At 44.9% G+C, this 25,000-nt stretch overlaps 1 protein-coding gene across 3 annotated transcripts in view; it reads right to left on the bottom strand.

Moving 5' to 3' along the window:
* LOC109418403 (tyrosine-protein phosphatase corkscrew) overlaps positions 1-25,000 on the bottom strand; it is a 318,951-nt gene that overhangs the window by 226,974 nt on the left and 66,977 nt on the right. The window lies entirely within an intron of this gene.

The following is a 25,000-nucleotide window of genomic DNA, read 5'->3' as shown; positions in this document are numbered from 1 at the left end:
GGTGGTCTCTAACGTAATCTGAGGCTATCTTCTTGAAAACTGTTCATCAGATAATGATTTGATGTGTCCCATGTATGGTTCGCTTCAACATTTGACCACTTTCGGTGGGACACCCGGAACCGATTCCGAGATACTACTAGTTTCCCAAATATGATCAGATTTTTTTTCAGTTTACCTAGAGAGTCATTTGATGTGTCACGAATATTGGTTTGGTTCTCTTTTACATTCGATCAGTTTCGGTGAGACACCCGGAACCGGTTGCAGAAGGCTACTGGTTGTCCCAAATATAGTCTTAAGCTATTTTATTTTATTAAGGAACCAGTTGTGGGACACTACCGGTGGTCTCTAACGTAATCTGAGGCTATCTTCTTGAAAACTGTTCATCAGATAATCGAAAAAGCCATGATTATGGTTCGCTTCAACATTTGACCACTTTCGGTGGGACACCCGGAACCGATTCCGAGATACTACTAGTTTCCCAAATATGATCAGATTTTTTTTCAGTTTACCTAGAGAGTCATTTGATGTGTCACGAATATTGGTTTGGTTCTCTTTTACATTCGATCAGTTTCGGTGAGACACCCGGAACCGGTTGCAGAAGGCTACTAGTTGTCCCAAATATAGTCTTAAGCTATTTTTTGCCAGCCGTTATCAGGTTATCTAGACAGCCGCAATTTGACATTTTGCATGCATGGTTTTGGTTCACTTTTATATTCGGACACTTTCAGCGGGACACCTGGAACCGATTCCGGAACAATACCGGTTGAGAAATGGTCTGACTTACCGGAAGTGGCCAAATTTGAAAGTGAACCAAACCAATGCATGTGACACATTAAATCGCCGCATTTACTATGACTTGATGAACGGTAAGCAGGAAAATAGTCTCAGACCATATATCTGAACCAGTAGTGTTCCGGAACCGTTTCCGAGTGTCCCGCCGGAAGTGGTCAAATATAAAAGTGAACATAACCCATTCATGCGACACATCAAATCGCTGCTCAACTCGTCAAGCTGAGTCGATTGGTATATATGACATGATCCCTCCGAGGACTCTATCGAATTTTCGATTTTGGAGTGAACATATAGCCTTTCGGTACACCTTGGTGTACGAGAAAAGCTAAACATTATTAGTATTTCTTGGCTTTCAGTCACAGAAAAGCGTTGATTATTTTAGGTCATTGTCAACGTTTCGATCCTGTAGTTGGGATCTTCATCAGGGCTCGGTGTGAATCAACTTGTTTGAAATTCGTTTTGATCACACGGTGTAATGTCGATATGGGTCTTGTTTCATTGACCCTCGCACCCTCGAATGATGGGACATCCGACATTCAGTTTTACAGATTTGTACTCTTAAGTATATAAAATATTATGAAACGAGCTCAACAAATGAAATTTATCAAGCCACGTCACGGGTATCGAAACGTTACCAAGCGTTAGCGCATTTAACCCTAGGTGGGAACCTAAATTTTAAAAATCGTCAACAGTCCATTGTTGGACAGAATTTTACCAAATTTTGAACACAAACTCGCACAATACTCTAGTTTTGAAACTAGAGTCATTTTTTGCATGAATTTTTAACATTAAACTGCTTTGACTTCGGAGAACCGTGGATGGACAACAGCTAGAGTTACTTGCACGCGGAATGCAGCGGTCAGCTCCTGAAACAAATATTACAACGAGCAGAAATCGGAAATTTCCTCGATAAGATTCCCAAGTACCCGGTATGACTTAGTTGAAGTTAGTCCTTGAGTTCAATAAGCTGTAGATTAGATGATCTGTGTTTAGAAGGTCTCTGACGGCTATGATGATGACCAAAGCAAATTCATGCCTTGACTTCGTAGAGCTATAGGTGGACTACAATTGAAATTATTTGCATGCGGAAAATAAAGGTTAGCCCTAGAAACCACCATCGACCAGAAATAAATAAATTTAACCCTTCAGCGCGCGCGTCGTTGTAAAAAGTACAACACTACCAAAAAACCTCGCTCGTCGTATACAGCGCGAGCGCGGTGCAGTTTCAGCTGCTTGATGGCGCGCGTCCTCGAAGGTTAATGGCAATATGGATGAATGAAATTTAATAAATAATAGAGTTAGATAGAGCAGGGTTGTAAAATGTCATTTCGATTTAGAAGTCCTTCGTCCAATGAAGGTTTGTGTCACGGGCTGAAATTTGCACTGAAAATGGTAGACTGGAAAATGTCATAACATTTTTCCATGACATTTTACAACCTTGCTCCAGAGAAAGAAAAAAAAAACACTGCTAATTTTAGCATTTCCTAACAAATAATTCTATAACTGGATATCTAATAGAGCAGTTCACGACTGTATAGGTGGTATATTGTTCCAGAATTGTCTTAGGATCAGATATGGAAAATGTCGCGAAATCTCATGAAAAAAATGTCACGACATTTTTCTATTTACACCACTTCCGGTGCAAATTTCTGTTCGTACGCATCATCACTCATCAGTCCATAATGCTGATTAGTTATGGATAATCAATGATGTCGTCGATTAACATTTCCTAAGACTTAGTTGCAGTGAAATCAACAAATAACGAAATGACATTTTTATGACATTTCCGATCCCTGCTTAGGATATCTTTAGCCCTTAACCCATTAGGTTGTCCATAAACTGCGGGCATTGCTTTATAACTTTTTTAGTGTTTTGAAAAGCTTAAACCTTCAGCTTTCCATTAGTGTGGTCAGAATTTAAATTCGTGTTCGTAAACACTGCGAAATAACGTTGCATTTATGTAAACGACCGGCGCCAGGCAAAAAAGCGCCATGATGTACAAAACAGCAGATTACTTTTGAAAGGAGAAAAAGACAACTCCAATTTTCTATATGTTATGTATAAATGTCTCAGCTTTCAATTGATGCAAAAAATTTGAAAATCGGTGGTTGCCAACATGGTGAAAAAAAGTTTTGGTATAAAAATCCAATATGGCAACCAAAATCAATATGGCTGACCCAACTTTTTATAACTGTAACAAGTGGCTCTATCTTTCCTCTTTTCAACAACATTTCGTTTTGAGGGAGTTTTTGGAGAAACTTTCGAGTTATAACGTATTAAATGAGCCATTATTTGCGCAAAATCGAGGGGTCCACAAAAATTGTTGTGGCTCTAACTAACGAGGGGTCCGTCAATTTGAGTGACCAAATGCATTTTCCTTACTTTTCTAGCAAGGACTTTCAAAAAATCGACACCTTAAGCATTACCAGGTGTAATTAGTGGGCCGGTCTCAGCGAGAAATACTCGTATACCAATCGACTCAGTTCGATGATTTGGGATGATGTCTGTATGAGATGTATGTATGTATGTCTGTGAGTAAAATAAGTTAACTCACTTTTAAGGCACTTCCCATTGGCCGATTTTTCGGATTATAGCTCGAATCGAACTGGAATTTTACCGCGTTGTTTGCTATTAAAAATGGTCCAGATCGGCCAAGGCATTCCGGAGGTATGGCCACTTCAGTGATCCGGATCAGCACCGGTTGAACTGGCCGTATATAAAACTGAACCAAGCTCCATCATGCGACACATCAAATTGCGCTGATTTTTTAAACCTTAAGCATGGTTGACGAATTTTGTGCGGAAATCAACACTGGAGATCACAAATTCCGCGATGTCGGCCCAAAATTCGAGATGGCAGCCTAATATTCAAGATGGCGTCTGTTTAATGGTGTTTTAGGCTCTAAAACCTTGCAATATGGGTACATTTGGTATGGGGAAGATGTCCGGAGTCCTAAAATACGACCAGAATATCCAATATGGCGGTATAAAATCCAAGTTGGAGGCCCCAAATTCAAGATGGAGGCTGTTTAATGGTGTTTGAGGTTCTTAAACCTTGCAATACCGGCATATTTGGTATAGGGAAAATGTCTGGAGTTCTAAAGTGGCGACCAGAATATCCAAGATGAAGGTCTAACATCCAAGATGGCCGCTCCAAGGTCGAGATGACGGTTGTTTAACGGAGTTTCAGACTCTAAAGCCATGCAGTATAGGTATATTTGGTATGGGGAAGAAGTCTAGGATCCAAAAATGGCGACCAGAATACCAAGTATGGCGTCACAAAATCCAAGATGGCTTGACAGTCGACAGACTCCAAAATCATGAAATATTTATATATTTTATATGAAACAGATGTCCGATCCGGAGTCCAAAAATGGCGGCCAGAATATCCAACATGAAGGTCTAAAATCCAAGATGGCGGCTCCAAGTTTAAGATGGCAGTTGTTTAACGGAGTTTCAGGCTCTAAAGCCATGCAGTATGGGGAAGTATCCAAAAATGGCGACCAGAATATCCCCGATATCGGACTTAAATCCAAAATAGCGGTTCAAAAACAAAATAGCAACTTTTTTTATGTTTAAGGACCAAACATCAAAAGCCAGTTAAGCGAATCATATCTGGTGCCATGAAATGGATTTTTGTTAAACGTGTGAAAGTGCGATACTCATCAACATGTCACTTGGGTTTTGTTGAAATGGAGTTCTGTCTGAACCAGGGTTGGAAAATGTCATGAAAATGTTAATTTGTTATTAACTAACATCAATACTAAAAGAAATGTTACCACTAGGTAACCATAACTGACCAACAATATAGTTTGGAGATGCTCATGGACAGAAATTCGAACAAAAATTGAAAAACCGAAAAATTTCATGACATTTTCGTTCATTAAATTGCGTGATGTTTCCCAACACTGATCCGAACACTCGTCCAAGGATATAATTTTTTTGTTTTTTTTTTCAAAATTGTCTGCAAGATCATTTTTTGATAACCCTTAAGGACATTTTACGGACAGCCAACCAGATTCCACCACATTTGTGGATTGGAATTCTGCCTTAGGATTCCAAAGAAACGAACAAAAAATGCATATAAATATTTCATCAGGACTTAAATTATTGAGAAGTATCTCTCTACATTTCTAAAAATAACCTTTTTCGGCTCCTGAGGAGAATCGCTGCAGTTTCTATCAAGATTACCATAAGAATCTCATCAGATTCCTGGGGGAATCTGACCAGACACTGTGGAAGAATCTCCCCCACTTCCTGAGAGAAATCTCTTCAGATTTGTGAAATAATCCCCCCAGACTCCTGTGCGGAATCTCTTCCGATGCCTGAGGAGAATCTAGCCTGATTTCTGAAGGAAATCTGGAATCTGGAATAATTCCTTAGGAGAATCTCTCCCACAGATACATGAGGGGAAACTCTTCATATAATTGAGGGCAATCTTTTCAACTTCTTAAAATAAATCTCTTCAGATTCCTGAGGAAATCTCTGGAGATTCCTAAGGGAGTCTCTCCAGATGTCCGAGGAGAATCACTCCAGGTATCTGAGGGAAATCTCTCCACATACTTCCTAACAACTTCCTAAGAGAAATCTCTTTAGATGCCTGAGAAGAATCTCTCCAGATTCGTGGGTAAAATCTCCACGAACGCGTGAGGGAAATATCTCCAGTTTCCTTAGAAAATCTTCAGATTTCTGACTGGATCTTTTCAGATTCTTAGGGGGAGGAGCCTTAGTAAATTTTCGAGAATTTTCTGAGGGAAATCTCTCCAGATTTTTGAGCGAAGTCTTTTCAGGAATTTCTCCAAATCCATGAGAGGAATCTCTCCAGATGCCTGAGGAAAATATCCAGAAGGAATCGCTTCACATTAATGAAGGAATCTCTTCAGATTCCTGAGGAGAATTTCTGCACATAACTGAAGAGAATCTCTCCAGAATCCAGGGGACAATTTCTCAAGATTTTTGCGTAAAATCTCTTCAAATTCCCGAGGGAAATCTCTCTAGATTCCTTAGCGAAATATCTTCAGATCCGAAAGGAGAAATCTCCAGATTCTTGAGAAAGTCTCTCCACATCCCTGAAGAGAATCTCATCTCATTCCTGAAGAAGAATCTCTCCAGGTTCCTGAAGGAATCTCTCCAGATTCCTGACGAGAATCTCTCCAGACTCCCGAGGAGAATCTCTCCGATTCCTGAAAAGAATCTTTCAAGATTTCTGAGGGGAATCGCTCAAAATTCCTGAGTAAAATCTCTCCAGATTCATCAGCGAAATCTCTCCAGATACCGGAAGGAGATAACTCCAGATTCTTGGAAAAATCTTTTCATGTTACTGATGGAATCTCTCCAGATGTCTGAGGGTAACCTCTTTAGATTCCTGAGGGAAATCCCTATCGAATCCTGAAAGAAATCCCTCCAGGTTTCTGAAGGAATCGCTCGAGATTCATGAGGTGAGGTGAATCTCTCCAAATTCCTAAAGAATAATCTCTCCAAATTCCTGGGGGAGATCGTTCCAGATTCCTGAGAGAAAAGATTTCCAGATTCCTGAAAAAAGTCTCCAGATTCCTGAGGGGAATCTCTCCAGATTCTAGATGAGAATCTTTCCCGATTCGTGAGGGAAAACTCTCCAAATTCTCGAGAAGAAGATCTCCAGATTCCTTAGGGAATCTCTACAAATTCCGTTTCCATGTCGAACATCGTTCTTGAAACATTGACTCTATTCGCCACGGTTCACTTAAGAAAATAGTGAAGAAGCCAAACTGTCTGCAATAAGTCACTAGCTGAACGCCTAATCCATCAAACGGCAATGAGACAATATCCCCGGAAGACCTTACTCTGTCCCTCTCCTACAATCCAGTAAAGCTCGCAATGCGTTGCCGGTCGCGACCACGACAACGGTCACCTTGCCGAAGACCAGCAAGCAAGTACAGTCCATAAATGCAGCACGATACACTTTTTGCAACAATTAAAGTTCTTATCTTCCGAGTGGGAATTATATTGCAATCTCTCTCCCCACCTCAACCGCGTCCGTTTGTTCGTTCGTTCATTTGTCCGTAAGCGGGGGTTGGTAAGCTGACAGCAGTATCAAACGGGTGGAAAGGGTATTATGTAAGCGTTCGCACCCCGTTCGTTCTTTTTGAAGCAGTGGAGTTTCTTATTTCCGTTGCTGTGCGGTCGTATACTTCGTCGCTGCACAGTGGAACTTGCGGGGTAGTCAAAATAACTTCATCGTTGAAAAGATTGGTAAATATCATGAGCAATATTTAGAAAACACATATTTGATAAGGACTGTTATCTACCAGAGCTAGAATTTTCATGTTCATGTTAGCAGTCATGGAACGAGCTCACCAATAAATGATTCTAATGCTTAACCCACTGTGTCATCTCCTTTTTCCTGAGAGGAATCTCTGTGAATTCCTAAGGGAAATTTATCCAATTTCTTGAAGAAAAACAGCAGATTCCTGAGCAGATTCTTCAGAGTTATGGGGACAATCTCTAGAAATTTCTGAGACCGATTTTTGAGGGAATCTCTCCAAATTCCTGAAGCAAATCTCTCCGATTCCTGAAGAAAGGTAAATCCTCCCAGATTCCTGCGGCAAGTTTCTCCAAACAACTGAGGAAAATCTCAACAGGTTCCCAAGACTCTCCAGATGCGTGAGGCGCATCTCTCCAAATTCCAGAGGAGAAACTCTCCAAATTCCAAATTCTTGAGGGAAACCCCTAGAGATTTTTTTGGGGAATCTCTCTACATTCCTGGGCGAATCTCTCCAAATTACTGAGAGAAATCTCTCCAATCAAAATCTAGGTGATCTCTATTACAGAAAGATTTGATCCAGGAATCGAAGTCATCCTACACCTATCCCACTGTGCACCTTCGTCATAAGCCTCAAAGTGTATCAGCTTACTCTCTAGGAGGAAGACCAGCGCATCGCAGCAGCGATGTGGTGTGGTGCTGCTAGTATAGTATCAACTTGACATAGAAACCGGGCAGACGATGAGTCGCGGCCAAACCAACAATAACAAACAACAATGGCGGCGGCAACTGGCTTTGATCAGTCGTCGTCGCAGTCGTCGTCGTCAGTCAGTCAGTCAGTCAGTGGGGTGTGTTTGCTGAACGCTTAAATCCGCAAGAAAACGAAACGTTAGGGTGTAGAAGGAGTAGGTAGGTTGTGCTATCGATTGACACGATGTGTGCTATCAAATTAGACTCGGATTAGTCATCGGGAAGAACGGATTTAGATGTTGCGCGGTGAGTGCATCAAGTGCACATGGGATTGTAAAGATTTGCATGAAAGTAAACGCTTCAAAAATCTGAAGAGAATCTCTCCAATAAATCGAAGAGAAACTATTCATATTTTAGAGGGTTGTATTTAGATATATCTCTATAAGGTACCCCGGGGCAAGTGAGAATCGGGGGCAAGTGAGACCTATAGCTAGTATTTTTTAAAATATTTATTTTTAAGACTAACATTCTTCATGGAAAACATAGGTATCACACCTACGGATACTTTGAATACAAAAAATGTTATTGTTTCAACCATAAAGAGACCATATACGTTATTGTTGTTCATATGTAATTTTCAATTCACTAGGTGAGATTGACGTGCTCTACTACATTCGTCGTTTAAAAATAGATTTGTCATTCTACAAATACTTTTTCGGTTTCAGGATAGTATTTGGAGTTCTTGCAAATGATTTCAAGCGAAAAAGCTGTATTTTATTTTTATTTATTACCTTTAGTTTACTGCTCTCACTTGCCCCAGTGCATTTCGCTATCTGGGGTAAGTGGGACCTATGAGAATAAACAAACACAATTTTATGGGTTCATCTCGCCTTGTCTAGCAAAAGATGAAATTAACACGAGAGGCAATAAAAATTGACGTGTTAAGTAATCTACTATTAAATTATACCTCATTACCTCTATTTAGATGATAAAATTCTTGTTAAAATGGTAAAACCTTGGGTAAAACCAAAAAAAACAAAAGCATGTATTTTTTATGTTTTTCTCTAAATATCTTCCATTATTGTTTCACTTAACGCTGCATAATGAATTCTTTTGAGCATTCAGGAACCGTCCAAAAAAATCAAAATAGGGAATTGACCTTTTCAAAATTCATGATTTAATAAAAACATCATTTAATGATCGTAAGATTATGTAAGGGAGAATATATTACTGAAAATTTCGAAACCCCAGATTTACTTTTGGCGATATTCATCAACTATATAATATGAAGACCAAGTTTCGAAATCTTTTGTCTCTTCATTTTACGGCGCTTTTTGTATAAAAAAATCAATTTATTTTGTATGAGCTGCTAGAGTTGATTGAGGCTTTTTTCTCCAGCGATTTCTTATGTTTTACGTAATTTATGCATGATACCATCAACCTCCTCTTATTTTAATCTCTAAACATAGTCATTCATATAAGAGATTTATGATTTATGTTACCTTATTTGTTGCAACTTATAAAAAGCCCTTTAAACAAAAACTCTGAATAGGTCCCACTTGCCCCGTGAAACGCTGTAAATAAAGATCTGCTACACTTTTCATTATATGCATAATATATGGAATGTAAAAATTTTGAAACAGTTTTAATGCACGTTAATAAGTACAAATATACCAACAACGTCTTTTGGGTTCATTGGAATTATTTAAAAAATTGTGTTCTGAAATTTTTGGCATGACAAAACCAAATTAGCAATTTTTTAGGTCCCACTTGCCCCGGGGTACCTTACCTTTGAAACTAAAATTTGTACCGAATACTAAAGTAAATCTCCTTACAATTTTGAGAGAAATTTTCCCAGATTTTTGGAGAAAATCTCTCCACATTTCAAAGACAATTTTTTTCAGACTCTCACAAGAAATAACCTTTCAAAGCAATCTCTCCAAATTTTTGGAGTTTCCAAAGGGGCATCTCTTCAAATTCCTGAGAGGAAACTCCCCAAATTCTCAAGGGGAATCTTCCCAGATTCACGAGGGAAATCTCTGCACATTCCTGAAGGAAATCTCTTCAGCTTTCCGAGGAGAATCTCTCCAGATTCCCGAGAGGGATCATTCCAGATTCTTGAGGGGAATCTCTTCAGATTCCTTAGTAGAATCTCTTCAGATTCCTGAGGGGAATCTCTCCAGATTCCTTTAGAAAATCTCTCCAAATTTCTTATGGGGAATCGCTCTAGATTCCTGTAGGGAATCTCTCCGGATTCCTGTAGGGAATCTCTCCGGATTCCTGTAGGGAATCTTTCCGGATTCCTGTAGGGAATCTCTCCGGATTCCTGTAGGGAATCTCTCCGGATTCCTGTAGGGAATCTCTTCGGATTCCTGTAGGGAATCTCTCCGGAATCCTGTAGGGAATCTCTCCGGATTCCTGTATGGAATCTCTCCGGATTCCTATAGGGAATATCTCCGGATTCCTGTAGGGAATCTCTCCAAATTCCTGAGGGGAATCTCTCCAGATTCTTAAGGGGAAACTCTTCAGATTCCTGAGGGGAATCACTTTAAATTTCAGAGCAAAATCTCTCCAGTTTCCTGAAGAGAATCTCTTCAGATTCCTGAGGGTAATCTCTCCAGATCCCTTGAAAGAATATCTCCTAATTCCTGAGGACAATATCTCCAGATTCCTGTAGGGAATCTCTCCGGCTTCCTGTAGGGAATCTCTCCGGATTCCTGTAGGGAATCTCTCCGGATTCCTGTAGGGAATCTCTCCGAATTCCTGTAGGGAATCTCTCCGGATTCCTGTAGGGAATCTCTCCGGATTCCTGGAGGGAATCTCTCCGGATTCCTGTAGGGAATCTCTCCGGATTCCTGTAGGGAATCTCTCCGGATTCCTGTAGGGAATCTCTCCGGATTCCTATAGGGAATATCTCCGGATTCCTGTAGGGAATCTCTCCAAATTCCTGAGGGGAATCTCTCCAGATTCTTAAGGGGAAACTCTTCAGATTCCTGAGGGGAATCACTTTAGATTTCAGAGCAAAATCTCTCCAGTTTCCTGAAGAGAATCTCTTCAGATTCCTGAGGGTGATCTCTCCAGATCCCTTGAAAGAATATCTCCTAATTCCTGAGGACAATATCTCCGGATTCATGTAGGGAATCTCTCCGGATTAATGTAGGGAATCTCTCCGGATTCCTGTAGGGAATCTCTCCGGATTCCTGTAGGGAATCTCTCCAGATTCCTGTAGGGAATCTCTCCAGATTCCTGTAGGGAATCTCTCCAGATTCCTGTAGGGAATCTCTCCAGATTCCTGTAGGAAATCTCATCAGATTCCTGTAGGGAATCTCTCCAGATTACTGTAGGGAATCTCTCCAGATTCCTGTAGGGAATCTCTCCAGATTCCTGTAGGGAATCTCTCCAGATTCCTGTAGGGAATCTCTCCAGGTTCCTGTAGGGAATCTCTCCGGATTCCTGTAGGGAATCTCTCCGGATTCCTGTAGGGAATCTCTCCGGATTCCTGTAGGGAATCTCTCCGGATTCCTGTAGGGAATCTCTCCGGATTCCTGTAGGGAATCTCTCCGGATTCCTGTAGGGAATCTCTCCGGATTCCTGTAGGGAATCTCTCCGGGTTCCTGTAGGGAATCTCTCCGAATTCCTGTAGGGAATCTCTCCAGATTCCTGTAGGCAATCTCTCCAGATTCCTGTAGGGAATCTCTCCGGATTCCTGTAGGGAATCTCTCCAAATTCCTGAAGGGAATCTCTCCGGATTCCTGTAGGAAATCTCTCCGGATTCCTGTAGGGAATCTCTCCGGATTCCTGTAGGAAATCTCTCCGGATTCCTGTAGGGAATCTCTCCAGACTCCTGTAGGGAATCTCTCCGGATTCATGTAGGGAATCTCTTCGGATTCCTGTAGGGAATCTCTCCGGCTTCCTGTAGGGAATCTCTCCGGATTCCTGTAGGGAATCTCTCCGGATTCCTGTAGGGAATCTCTCCGGATTCCTGTAGGGAATCTCTCCGGCTTCCTGTAGGGAATCTCTCCGGATTCCTGTAGGGAATCTCTCCGGATTCCTGTAGGGAATCTCTCCGGATTCCTGTAGGGAATCTCTCCGGATTCCTGTAGGGAATCTCTCCGGATTCCTGTAGGGAATCTCTCCGGATTCCTGTAGGGAATCTCTCCGGATTCCTGTAGGGAATCTCTCCGGATTCCTGTAGGGAATCTCTCCGGATTCCTGTAGGGAATCTCTCCGGATTCCTGTAGGGAATCTCTCCGGCTTCCTGTAGGGAATCTCTCCGGATTCCTGTAGGGAATCTCTCCGGATTCCTGTAGGGAATCTCTCCGGATTCCTGTAGGGAATCTCTCCGGATTCCTGTAGGGAATCTCTCCGGATTCCTGTAGGGAATCTCTCCGGATTCCTGTAGGGAATCTCTCCGGATTCCTGTAGGGAATCTCTCCGGATTCCTGTAGGGAATCTCTCCGGATTCCTGTAGGGAATCTCTCCGGATTCCTGTAGGGAATCTCTCCGGATTCCTGTAGGGAATCTCTCCGGATTCCTGTAGGGAATCTCTCCGGATTCCTGTAGGGAATCTCTCCGGATTCCTGTAGGGAATCTCTCCGGATTCCTGTAGGGAATCTCTCCGGATTCCTGTAGGGAATCTCTCCGGATTCCTGTAGGGAATCTCTCCGGATTCCTGTAGGGAATCTCTCCGGCTTCCTGTAGGGAATCTCTCCGGATTCCTGTAGGGAATCTCTCCGGATTCCTGTAGGGAATCTCTCCGAATTCCTGTAGGGAATCTCTCCGGATTCCTGTAGGGAATCTCTCCGGATTCCTGTAGGGAATCTCTCCGGATTCCTGTAGGGAATCTCTCCGGATTCCTGTAGGGAATCTCTCCGGATTCCTGTAGGGAATCTCTCCGGATTCCTGTAGGGAATCTCTCCGGATTCCTGTAGGGAATCTCTCCGGATTCCTGTAGGGAATCTCTCCGGATTCCTGTAGGGAATCTCTCCGGATTCCTGTAGGGAATCTCCGGATTCCTGTAGGGAATCTCTCCGGATTACTGTAGGGAATCTCTCCGGATTCCTGTAGGGAATCTCTCCGGATTCCTGTAGGGAATCTCTCCGGATTCATGTAGGGAATCTCTTCGGATTCCTGTAGGGAATCTCTTCGGATTCCTGTAGGGAATCTCTCCGGCTTCCTGTAGGGAATCTCTCCGGATTCCTGTAGGGAATCTCTCCGGGTTCCTGTAGGGAATCTCTCCGGGTTCCTGTAGGGAATCGCTCTGAATTCCTGTAGGGAATCTCTCCAGATTCCTGTAGGCAATCTATCCAGATTCCTGTAGGGAATCTCTCCGGATTCCTGTAGGGAATCTCTCCAAATTCCTGAAGGGAATCTCTCCGGATTTCTGTAGGAAATCTCTCCGGATTCCTGTAGGGAATCTCTCCGGATTCATGTAGGGAATCTCTTCGGATTCCTGTAGGGAATCTCTCCGGCTTCCTGTAGGGAATCTCTCCGGATTCCTGTAGGGAATTTCTCCGGATTCCTGTAGGGAATCTCTCCGGATTCCTGTAGGGAATCTCTCCGGATTCCTGTAGGGAATCTCTCCGGCTTCCTGTAGGGAATCTCTCCGGATTCCTGTAGGGAATCTCCGGATTCCTGTAGGGAATCTCTCCGGATTCCTGTAGGGAATCTCTCCGGATTCCTGTAGGGAATCTCTCCGGATTCCTGTAGGGAATCTCTCCGGATTCCTGTAGGGAATCTCTCCGGATTCCTGTAGGGAATCTCTCCGGATTCCTGTAGGGAATCTCTCCGGATTCCTGTAGGGAATCTCTCCGGATTCCTGTAGGGAATCTCTCCGGATTCCTGTAGGGAATCTCTCCGGATTCCTGTAGGGAATCTCTCCGGATTCCTGTAGGGAATCTCTCCGGATTCCTGTAGGGAATCTCTCCGGATTCCTGTAGGGAATCTCTCCGGATTCCTGTAGGGAATCTCTCCGGATTCCTGTAGGGAATCTCTCCGGATTCCTGTAGGGAATCTCTCCGGATTCCTGTAGGGAATCTCTCCGGATTCCTGTAGGGAATCTCTCCGGATTCCTGTAGGGAATCTCTCCGGATTCCTGTAGGGAATCTCTCCGGATTCCTGTAGGGAATCTCTCCGGATTCCTGTAGGGAATCTCTCCGGATTCCTGTAGGGAATCTCTCCGGATTCCTGTAGGGAATCTCTCCGGATTCCTGTAGGGAATCTCTCCGGATTCCTGTAGGGAATCTCTCCGGATTCCTGTAGGGAATCTCTCCGGATTCCTGTAGGGAATCTCTCCGGATTCCTGTAGGGAATCTCTCCGGCTTCCTGTAGGGAATCTCTCCGGATTCCTGTAGGGAATCTCTCCGGATTCCTGTAGGGAATCTCTCCGAATTCCTGTAGGGAATCTCTCCGGATTCCTGTAGGGAATCTCTCCGGATTCCTGTAGGGAATCTCTCCGGATTCCTGTAGGGAATCTCTCCGGATTCCTGTAGGGAATCTCTCCGGATTCCTGTAGGGAATCTCTCCGGATTCCTGTAGGGAATCTCTCCGGATTCCTGTAGGGAATCTCTCCGGATTCCTGTAGGGAATCTCTCCGGATTCCTGTAGGGAATCTCTCCGGATTCCTGTAGGGAATCTCTCCGGATTCCTGTAGGGAATCTCTCCGGATTCCTGTAGGGAATCTCTCCGGATTCCTGTAGGGAATCTCTCCGGATTCCTGTAGGGAATCTCTCCGGATTCCTGTAGGGAATCTCTCCGGATTCCTGTAGGGAATCTCTCCGGATTCCTGTAGGGAATCTCTCCGGATTCCTGTAGGGAATCTCTCCGGATTCCTGTAGGGAATCTCTCCGGATTCCTGTAGGGAATCTCTCCGGATTCCTGTAGGGAATCTCTCCGGATTCCTGTAGGGAATCTCTCCGGATTCCTGTAGGGAATCTCTCCGGATTCCTGTAGGGAATCTCTCCGGATTCCTGTAGGGAATCTCTCCGGATTCCTGTAGGGAATCTCTCCGGATTCCTGTAGGGAATCTCTCCGGATTCCTGTAGGGAATCTCTCCGGATTCCTGTAGGGAATCTCTCCGGATTCCTGTAGGGAATCTCTCCGGATTCCTGTAGGGAATCTCTCCGGATTCCTGTAGGGAATCTCTCCGGATTCCTGTAGGGAATCTCTCCGGATTCCTGTAGGGAATCTCTCCGGATTCCTGTAGGGAATCTCTCCGGATTCCTATAGGGAATCTCTCCGGATTCCTGTAGGGAATCTCTCCGGATTCCTGTAGGGAATCTCTCCGGATTCCTGTAGGGAATCTCTCCGAATTCCTATAGGGAATATCTCCGGATTCCTGTAGGGAATCTCTCCAAATTCCTGAGGGGAATCTCTCCAGATTCTTAAGGGGAAACTCTTCAGATTCCTGAGGGGAATCACTTTAGATTTCAAAGCAAAATCTCTCCAGTTTCCTGAAGAGAATCTCTTCAGATTCCTGAGGGTAATCTCTCCAGATCCCTTGAAAGAATATCTCCTAATTCCTGAGGACAATATCTCCAGATTCCTGTAGGGAATCTCTCCGGCTTCCTGTAGGGAATCTCCGGATTCCTGTAGGGAATCTCTCCGGATTCCTGTTGGGAATCTCTCCGGCTTCCTGTAGGGAATCTCTCCGGCTTCCTGTAGGGAATCTCTCCGGCTTCCTGTAGGGAATCTCTCCGGATTCCTGTAGGGAATCTCTCCGGCTTCCTGTAGGGAATCTCTCCGGATTCCTGTAGGGAATCTCTCCGGATTCCTGTAGGGAATCTCTCCGGATTCCTATAGGGAATATCTCCGGATTCCTGTAGGGAATCTCTCCAAATTCCTGAGGGGAATCTCTCCAGATTCTTAAGGGGAAACTCTTCAGATTCCTGAGGGGAATCACTTTAGATTTAAGAGCAAAATCTCTCCAGTTTCCTGAAGAGAATCTCTTCAGATTCCTGAGGGTAATCTCTCCAGATCCCTTAAAAGAATATCTCCTAATTCCTGAGGACAATATCTCCAGATTCCTGTAGGGAATCTCTCCGGCTTCCTGTAGGGAATCTCTCCGGATTCCTGTAGGGAATCTCTCCGGCTTCCTGTAGGGAATCTCTCCGGATTCCTGTAGGGAATCTCTCCGGATTCCTGTAGGGAATCTCTCCGGCTTCCTGTAGGGAATCTCTCCGGATTCCTGTAGGGAATCTCTCCGGCTTCCTGTAGGGAATCTCTCCGGATTCCTGTAGGGAATCTCTCCGGATTCCTGTAGGGAATCTCTCCGGATTCCTGTAGGGAATCTCTCCGGATTCCTGTAGGGAATCTCTCCGGATTCCTGTAGGGAATCTCTCCGGATTCCTGTAGGGAATCTCTCCGGATTCCTGTAGGGAATCTCTCCGGATTCCTGTAGGGAATCTCTCCGGATTCCTATAGGGAATATCTCCGGATTCCTGTAGGGAATCTCTCCAAATTCCTGAGGGGAATCTCTCCAGATTCTTAAGGGGAAACTCTTCAGATTCCTTAGGGGAATCACTTTAGATTTCAGAGCAAAATCTCTCCAGTTTCCTGAAGAGAATCTCTTCAGATTCCTGAGGGTAATCTCTCCAGATCCCTTGAAAGAATATCTCCTAATTCCTGAGGACAATATCTCCAGATTCCTGTAGGGAATCTCTCCGGATTAATGTAGGGAATCTCTCCAGATTCCTGTAGGGAATCTCTCCAGATTCCTGTAGGGAATCTCTCCAGATTCCTGTAGGGAATCTCTCCAGGTTCCTGTAGGGAATCTCTCCAGATTCCTGTAGGGAATCTCTCCAGGTTCCTGTAGGGAATCTCTCCGGATTCCTGTAGGGAATCTCTCCGAATTCCTGTAGGGAATCTCTCCAGATTCCTGTAGGCAATCTCTCCAGATTCCTGTAGGGAATCTCTCCGGATTCCTGTAGGGAATCTCTCCAAATTCCTGAAGGGAATCTCTTCAGATTCCTGAGAGAAATCTCTTCAGATTCCTGAGGAAAACCTCTCCAGATTCCTGAAGGGAATCTACAGATTCCTGAGGAGAATTTCTAATGAGAATCTAAGGAGAATCTCTTCGGATTTCTGAGGAGAGTCTTCAGGTTCTTGAGTAAAATTTCTCCAGATTCCTGAAGGGAATCTCTCTTCAGATTCCCGAGGGGAATCTCTTCAGATTCTCCTTAAGAAAATCTCTTCAGATTCCTGAGGAAAACCTCTCCAGATTCATGAAAAAAAAAATCTACAGATTCCTGGAAGGAATCTTTCAAGATTCCTGAAGGGATTCTAAGGAGAATCTCTTCGGATTTCTGAGAAGCATCTCTCCGGATTTCTGAGAGGAATCTCTCCAGATTCCTGATGGGAATCCCTCCAGATTCCAGAAGGGAATATCTCTCCAGATTTCATAACAGAATCTCTCCAAATTCCATAGGATAATATCTCCAGATTTCCATAAGGGGAGGCTCTTCAGATTTCCAAAGGGGAATCTCTCCAGATTCCCAAAGGGGAATCTCTCCAGATTCCCAAAGGGGAATCTCTCCAGATTCCCGAGGAGAATCTCTCCAGATTTCCAAGGGGAATCTCTCCAGATTTCCAAGGGGAATCTCTCCAGATTCCCGAGGGGAATCTCTCCAGATTCCCGAGGGAAATCTCTCCAGATTCCCGAGGGGAACCTCTCCAGATTTTCGAGGGGAATCTATCCAGATTCCCGAGGGGAATCTCTCCCGATTCCCGAGGGGAATCTCTCCCGATTCCCGAGGGGAATCTCTCCAGATTCTCGAGGGGACTCTCCACATTCCCGAGAAGAATCTCTCCATGTTTCTGGGGGGAATCTCTCCAGATTCCCGAGAAGAATCTCTCCAGATCCCCGAGGAGAATCTCTCCAGATTCCCGAGAAGAATCTCTCCAGATTCCCGAGAAGAATCTCTCCAGATTCCCGAGGAGAATCTCTCCAGATTCCCGAGGAGAATCTCTCCAGATTCCCGAGGAGAATCTCTCCAGATTCCCGAGGAGAATCTCTCCAGATTCCCGAGGAGAATCTCTCCAGATTCCCGAGGAGAATCTCTCCAGATTCCCGAGAAGAATCTCTCCAGATTCCCGAGGGAAATCTCTCCATACTCCCGAGGGAAATCTCTCCAGATTCCCGAGGGAAATTTCTCCAGATTCCCGAGAAGAATCTCTCCAGATTCCCGAGAAGAATCTCTCCTAATTCCCGAGGAGAATCTCTCCAGATTCCCGAGAAGAATCTCTCCAGATTCCCGAGAAGAATCTCTCCAGATTCCCGAGGAGAATCTCTCCAGATTCCCGAGGAGAATCTCTCCAGATTCCCGAGGAGAATCTCTCCAGATTCCCGAGAAGAATCTCTCCAGATTCCCGAGAAGAATCTCTCCAGATTCCCGAGGAGAATCTCTCCAGATTCCCGAGGAGAATCTCTCCAGATTCCCGAGGAGAATCTCTCCAGATTCCCGAGGAGAATCTCTCCAGATTCCCGAGGAGAATCTCTCCAGATTCCCGAGGAGAATCTCTCCAGATTCCCGAGGAGAATCTCTCCAGATTCCCGAGGAGAATCTCTCCAGATTCCCGAGGAGAATCTCTCCAGATTCCCGAGGAGAATCTCTCCAGATTCCCGAGGAGAATCTCTCCAGATTCCCGAGGAGAATCTCTCCAGATTCCCGAGGAGAATCTCTCCAGATTCCCGAGGAGAATCTCTCCAGATTCCCGAGGAGAATCTCTCCAGATTCCCGAGGAGAATCTCTCCAGATTCCCGAGGAGAATCTCTCCAGATTCCCGAGGAGAATCTCTCCAGATTCCCGAGAAGAATCTCTCCAGATTCCCGAGAAGAATCTCTCCAGATTCCCGAGGGAAATCTCTCCATACTCCCGAGGGAAATCTCTCCAGATTCCCGAGGGAAATTTCTCCAGATTCCCGAGAAGAATCTCTCCAGATTCCCGAGAAGAATCTCTCCTAATTCCCGAGGAAAATCTCCATGTTTTTAAAGGAAATCTCTACAGATTCTCGCGGGGAATCTCTCCAGATTCCCGAGAAGAATCTCTCCAGATTCCTGAGGGGAATCTCTACAGTTTCCCAAGGAGAATATCGAGAGGATTCTCTCCAGATTCCTAAGGGGAATGTTTTCAGATTCCTTAGAGAATCTCTCCGTACGAAGAATCTCTCCAGATTAGGAAAAGATATCTCTCCAGATTCCTTAGGAGAATCTTTCTAGATTGCTCAGTAGAATGTTTCCGAATTACTGAGGGGAACATGTCAAGAATTCCGAAACAATGACAATGTGAAAAGATGAACATATAAAGGGTAGAGTTCAACATTTCAGGAGCATATAAAGAGCCAAAATTAAAACCCTCCAAACTTAAAATTTTAGTATCATGCTTTGGAAGTGAACATTGGATATATTTCTGTTTCTCTAAATGCATCGGAGGCTGCCAGGAGCTGCCCACGGTTGTCGCCTATATCGATTGCATCCGTTGTTGCGTTGCTATGTGCTTCTGTTATTGCTGCTGCTACTGGTATACCAAGTCAATTGAAATTAGCATTTCTCACATTACACCGCATCACATCGGTCCAAATGGAACACAAATGTGCGGCTTCCGAGAGAGAGAGAGCACACACATGTTCGTTCGACGAGAAGCTGACAAACTGACTGACTGCTTGCTGCACGGCCGAGAATCATCTCTCAATTAGACACACACATTCTGCGTAATCTGAGAATTATTCCAATGCTATACGGTTGCATTTTTGCTTATTTTTTTTTAAACCCGAGTCATAAAATGGAATTCCGCTTTGCATGTGATTTTCTTGGGAGGAATCCTTTTTGCCACCACATGGGAATATCGCATCGTTCCGGACCGAGATTGGCATGTTTTTCCTTCAAGTGGTACACATTAGCGATTCCACAAGTAGGTACACGACGATTGCATTAAAACGTGACAATAACTGTCGTCGTGAGCGACAGTCGAAAATGGCTTTTCAGTTCCAGGGGAGATCCCCGCTTCACGCTGCAAAGTGAATCCGGGAACGACAAGCCCCAAGCGGGTGTGGATGATAAGAGGAGACCTGTCATCGCAGCGAGAGCGTCAGCAGCAGCGGTTCAACCCTTCTTTACATAGTAAATTAGCAATTTCGAATTCGTACTTTTGATCGGGCGCGATATCAGCAGTGTGAACCTCGGGTTTCAATGTCACCTTGTGTACACACAGTAACGATTTGACAAGGCTCTCTAGAGAGATAACCTGCACAACAGTTACTGGGTTATGGTTGTTTCCATTTATGGATTTATGAGGAAAATTTAAAATGTGGAGATATTTTTGAGGAGAAACTCTTCAGATTCCTGAGGGGAATCGCTCCAGATTCCTGAAAGAAAATCCCTCCAGAATCCTGAAGGTCCTGAAGGGAATCTCTCCAGATTCCTGAGATGAATGTCTTTAGATTCCTGAGAGGAATATCTACAGATTTTTCGAGAGGAATCTCTAAAGATTTCTAGGAGGAATCTCTTCAGATTTCTGTCAGTAATCTCTCCAGATTCCTGATAGGAGAATCAGAAATCTGGAGAGTTCCCCCTCGGGAATCTGGAGAGATTCCCTTAAGGAATCAGGAGAAATTCCCTTCAGGAATCTGGAAAGATTTCCTTCAAGAATTTAAACAGATTCTGCAGATTTATGAAGAGAAACTATCCAGATTTCCGAGGAAAACTTCTCCAGACTCCTGAGGGGAATCCCAATAGATTCTTGAGGGAGATCTCTCCAGATTTCTGAGGGGCATATCTCCAGATTCGTGAGGTGCATCTGTACAGTTTTATGAGGGAAATCTTGTTGAAGTAGCCAATCGGTAGCGGTTGAAAGCCTTAGCAACGCTCTAGTTTACACAGTTTGTTAGAAAAATTTCTAGCTAGTTCTTCTCAAGTACTCAAGCTGTTTGGACGTAATCAATATTTATTGTAATTCCCCGAGGGGAATCTCTCCAGATTCCTGCGAGGAAGCTCTCCAGATTCCAGAAAGGAATCTCTCCAGATTCCTGAGAGGAATCTCTCCAGATTCCTGGGAGGGATCTCTCCAGATTCCAGGGAGGAATCTCTCCAGATTCCTGAGAGGAATCTCTCCAGATTCCTGAGAGGAATCTCTCCAGATTCCTGAGAGGAATCTCTCCAGATTCCTGAGAGGAATCTCTCCAGATTCCTGAGAGGAATCTCTCCAGATTCCTGAGAGGAATCTCTCCAGATTCCTGAGAGGAATCTCTCCAGATTCCTGAGAGGAATCTCTCCAGATTCCGGAGAGGAATCTCTCCAGATTCCTGAGAGGAATCTCTCCAGATTCCGGAGAGGAATCTCTCCAGATTCCTGAGAGGAATCTCTCCAGATTCCTGAGAGGAATCTCTCCAGATTCCTGAGAGGAATCTCTCCAGATTCCTGAGAGGAATCTCTCCAGATTCCTGAGAGGAATCTCTCCAGATTCCTGAGAGGAATCTCTCCAGATTCCTGAGAGGAATCTCTCCAGATTCCTGAGAGGAATCTCTCCAGATTCCTGAGAGGAATCTCTCCAGATTCCTGAGAGGAATCTCTCCAGATTCCTGAGAGGAATCTCTCCAGATTCCTGAGAGGAATCTCTCCAGATTCCTGAGAGGAATCTCTCCAGATTCCTGAGAGGCATCTCTCCAGATTCCTGAGAGGAATCTCTCCAGATTCCTGAGAGGAATCTCTCCAGATTCCTGAGAGGAATCTCTCCGGATTCCTGAGTGGAATCTCTCCAGATTCCTGAGTGGAATCTCTCCAGATTCCTGAGAGGAATCTCTCCAGATTCGTGAGAGGAATCTCCCCAGATTCCTGAGAGGAATCTCCCCAGATTCCTGAGAGGAATCTCCCCAGATTCCTGAGAGGAATCTCCCCAGATTCCTGAGAGGAATCTCCCCAGATTCCTGAGAGGAATCTCCCCAGATTCCTGAGAGGAATCTCCCCAGATTCCTGAGAGGAATCTCCCCAGATTCCTGAGAGGAATCTCCCCAGATTCCTGAGAGGAATCTCCCCAGATTCCTGAGAGGAATCTCCCCAGATTCCTGAGAGGAATCTCCCCAGATTCCTGAGAGGAATCTCCCCAGATTCCTGAGAGGAATCTCTCCCGATTCCTGCGAGGAATCTCTCCAGATTCCTGGGAGGAATCTCTCCAGATTCCTGGGAGGAATCTCTCCAGATTCCTGGGAGGAATCTCTCCAGATTCCTGGGAGGAATCTCTCCAGATTCCTGGGAGGAATCTCTCCAGATTCCTGGGAGGAATCTCTCCAGATTCCTGGGAGGAATCTCTCCAGATTCCTGGGAGGAATCTCTCCAGATTCCTGGGAGGAATCTCTCCAGATTCCTGGGAGGAATCTCTCCAGATTCCTGGGAGGAATCTCTCCAGATTCCTGGGAGGAATCTCTCCAGATTCCTGGGAGGAATCTCTCCAGATTCCTGGGAGGAATCTCTCCAGATTCCTGGGAGGAATCTCTCCAGATTCCTGGGAGGAATCTCTCCAGATTCCTGGGAGGAATCTCTCCAGATTCCTGGGAGGAATCTCTCCAGATTCCTGGGAGGAATCTCTCCAGATTCCTGGGAGGAAACTCTCCAGATTCCTGGGAGGAATCTCTCCAGATTCCTGGGAGGAATCTCTCCAGATTCCTGGGAGGAATCTCTCCAGATTCCTGGGAGTAATCTCTCCAGATTCCTGGGAGGAATCTCTCCAGATTCCTGGGAGTAATCTCTCCAGATTCCTGGGAGGAATCTCTCCAGATTCCAGGGAGGAATCTCTCCAGATTCCTGGGAGGAATCTCTCCAGATTCCTGGGAGGAATCTCTCCAGATTCCTGGGAGTAATCTCTCCAGATTCCTGGGAGTAATCTCTCCAGATTCCTGGGAGGAATCTCTCCAGATTCCTGGGAGGAATCTCTCCAGATTCCTGGGAGGAATCTCTCCAGATTCCAGGGAGGAATCTCTCCAGATTCCTGGGAGGAATCTCTCCAGATTCCTGGGAGGAATCTCTCCAGATTCCTGGGAGGAATCTCTCCAGATTCCTGGGAGGAATCTCTCCAGATTCCTGGGAGGAATCTCTCCAGATTCCTGGGAGGAATCTCTCCAGATTCCTGGGAGGAATCTCTCCAGATTCCTGGGAGGAATCTCTCCAGATTCCTGGGAGGAATCTCTCCAGATTCCTGGGAGGAATTTCTCCAGATTCCTGGGAGGAATTTCTCCAGATTCCTGGGAGGAATCTCTCCAGATTCCTGGGAGGAATCTCTCCAGATTCCTGGGAGGAATCTCTCCAGATTCCTGGGAAGAATCTCTCCAGATTCCTGGGAGGAATTTCTCCAGATTCCTGGGAGGAATCTCTCCAGATTCCTGGGAGGAATCTCTCCAGATTCCTGGGAGGAATCTCTCCAGATTCCTGGGAGGAATCTCTCCAGATTCCTGGGAGGAATCTCTCCAGATTCCTGGGAGGAATCTCTCCAGATTCCTGGGAGGAATCTCTCCAGATTCCTGGGAGGAATCTCTCCAGATTCCTGGGAGGAATCTCTCCAGATTCCTGGGAGGAATCTCTCCAGATTCCTGGGAGGAATCTCTCCAGATTCCTGGGAGGAATCTCTCCAGATTCCTGGGAGGAATCTCTCCAGATTCCTGGGAGGAATCTCTCCAGATTCCTGGGAGGAATCTCTCCAGATTCCTGGGAAGAATCTCTCCAGATTCTTGGGAGGAATCTCTCCAGATTCCTGGGAGGAATCTCTCCAGATTCCTGGGAGGAATCTCTCCAGATTCCTGGGAGGAATCTCTCCAGATTCCTGGGAGGAATCTCTCCAGATTCCATGGAGGAATCTCTTCAGATTCTTGGGAGGAATCTCTCCAGATTCCTGGGAGGAATCTCTCCAGATTCCTGGGAGGAATCTCTCCAGATTCCTGGGAGGAATCTCTCCAGATTCCTGGGAGGAATCTCTCCAGATTCCTGGGAGGAATCTCTCCAGATTCCTGGGAGGAATTTCTCCAGATTCCTGGGAGGAATTTCTCCAGATTCCTGGGAGGAATCTCTCCAGAATCCTTGGAGGAATCTCTCCAGATTCCTGGGCAGGAATAGCTCCAGATTCCTTGGATGAACCACTCCAGATTCCTGGGAGGAATCTCTCCAGATTCCTGGGAGGAATCTCTCCAGGTTCCTGGGAGGAATCTCTCCAGATTCCAAGAGGGAATCTCTATAAATTTCCTAGGGAAATCTCTCCCGATTTCTGAGCGGAATCTCTCCAAAATCCTGAGGGAATACTATCCAGATTCTTGAGGGTAGTTTCTCCAGAATCCTGAGCAAAATTTCTACAGATTTCAAAACAGACTTTTTCCAGGATTTCTTCCAGATTTCCTAGGGGAATCTCCTCGGATTCTTGAAGGAATTTTTTTAGATTTCTTAGGGGAATCATCTAGATTCCTGAGGAGAATTTTTCCAGATTCCTGTTGGAAATCTCTTCAGATTCAGTAAAAATTTGCAGATTCCTGAAGGTTGTCTTTTTAAACTTCTGAGGTACATATCTTCAAAATCTAGAAGGATTTCTTTGGTTAATCTCTGTACATTTTTAAAGAAATATGGCATCGCTGCTTCTAGCAATACACACAAAAATCCTAAGTACTGGAGCTTAAAAATATTACTCCAGACCGTAACCAGCAGCCCCCTATTTCTAGTTCCAGTAGCAACAGTACCCGCAGAAACCAACCGAGCCTGAGGTGTGTGCAAATTAAGACTATAAATCTTCTAAAATGTAGTAACAGAGGCGTAGCTCCCCGCCTTGGACCGTGACGGAGAGAGACACACACAAGGCTATCCGGGTTTAGAATTTCACTTTGTCGTCAGTCTGTCGTTCGGTCGATCGGGTCGCTATGTAGCTGAATGGGAAACGCGAGAAAGCTACGGACGGGAACGGCCTGGGTATTGTTCCACTCGATTATCATTGTTCGGAGGAGACCCAGTTTCCCATCGAGGGTCATTTGAACATGGCGAGATATAAGGCGCGTGCGGTGGGTGTGGTACTATGTAGGTACTGCTAGGGAAACGTGAGATTTGGGATTGTTTTCAGCTGACTACTGACTGTCTGATAGTCCCAAAAGAGCAGCCCAGCTGTTTTGCTGTCCGATTGCTGGAGCGATTTCATTAGCGTCATCATATGATAGATGCTAGTAGAAAATCGTAGCCAAAAATGTGTAGGGAACTCCCGGACGCATATCGACTCGCCGGAGCGGGAGAGAGGAAGATAGCGAGAGAAAGAAAAAATATGGC

Source organism: Aedes albopictus, chromosome 3, assembly GCF_035046485.1.
Source record: "Aedes albopictus strain Foshan chromosome 3, AalbF5, whole genome shotgun sequence".
Taxonomy (NCBI): domain Eukaryota; kingdom Metazoa; phylum Arthropoda; class Insecta; order Diptera; family Culicidae; genus Aedes; species Aedes albopictus.
This window is presented reverse-complemented; position numbering and strand designations above follow the sequence as displayed.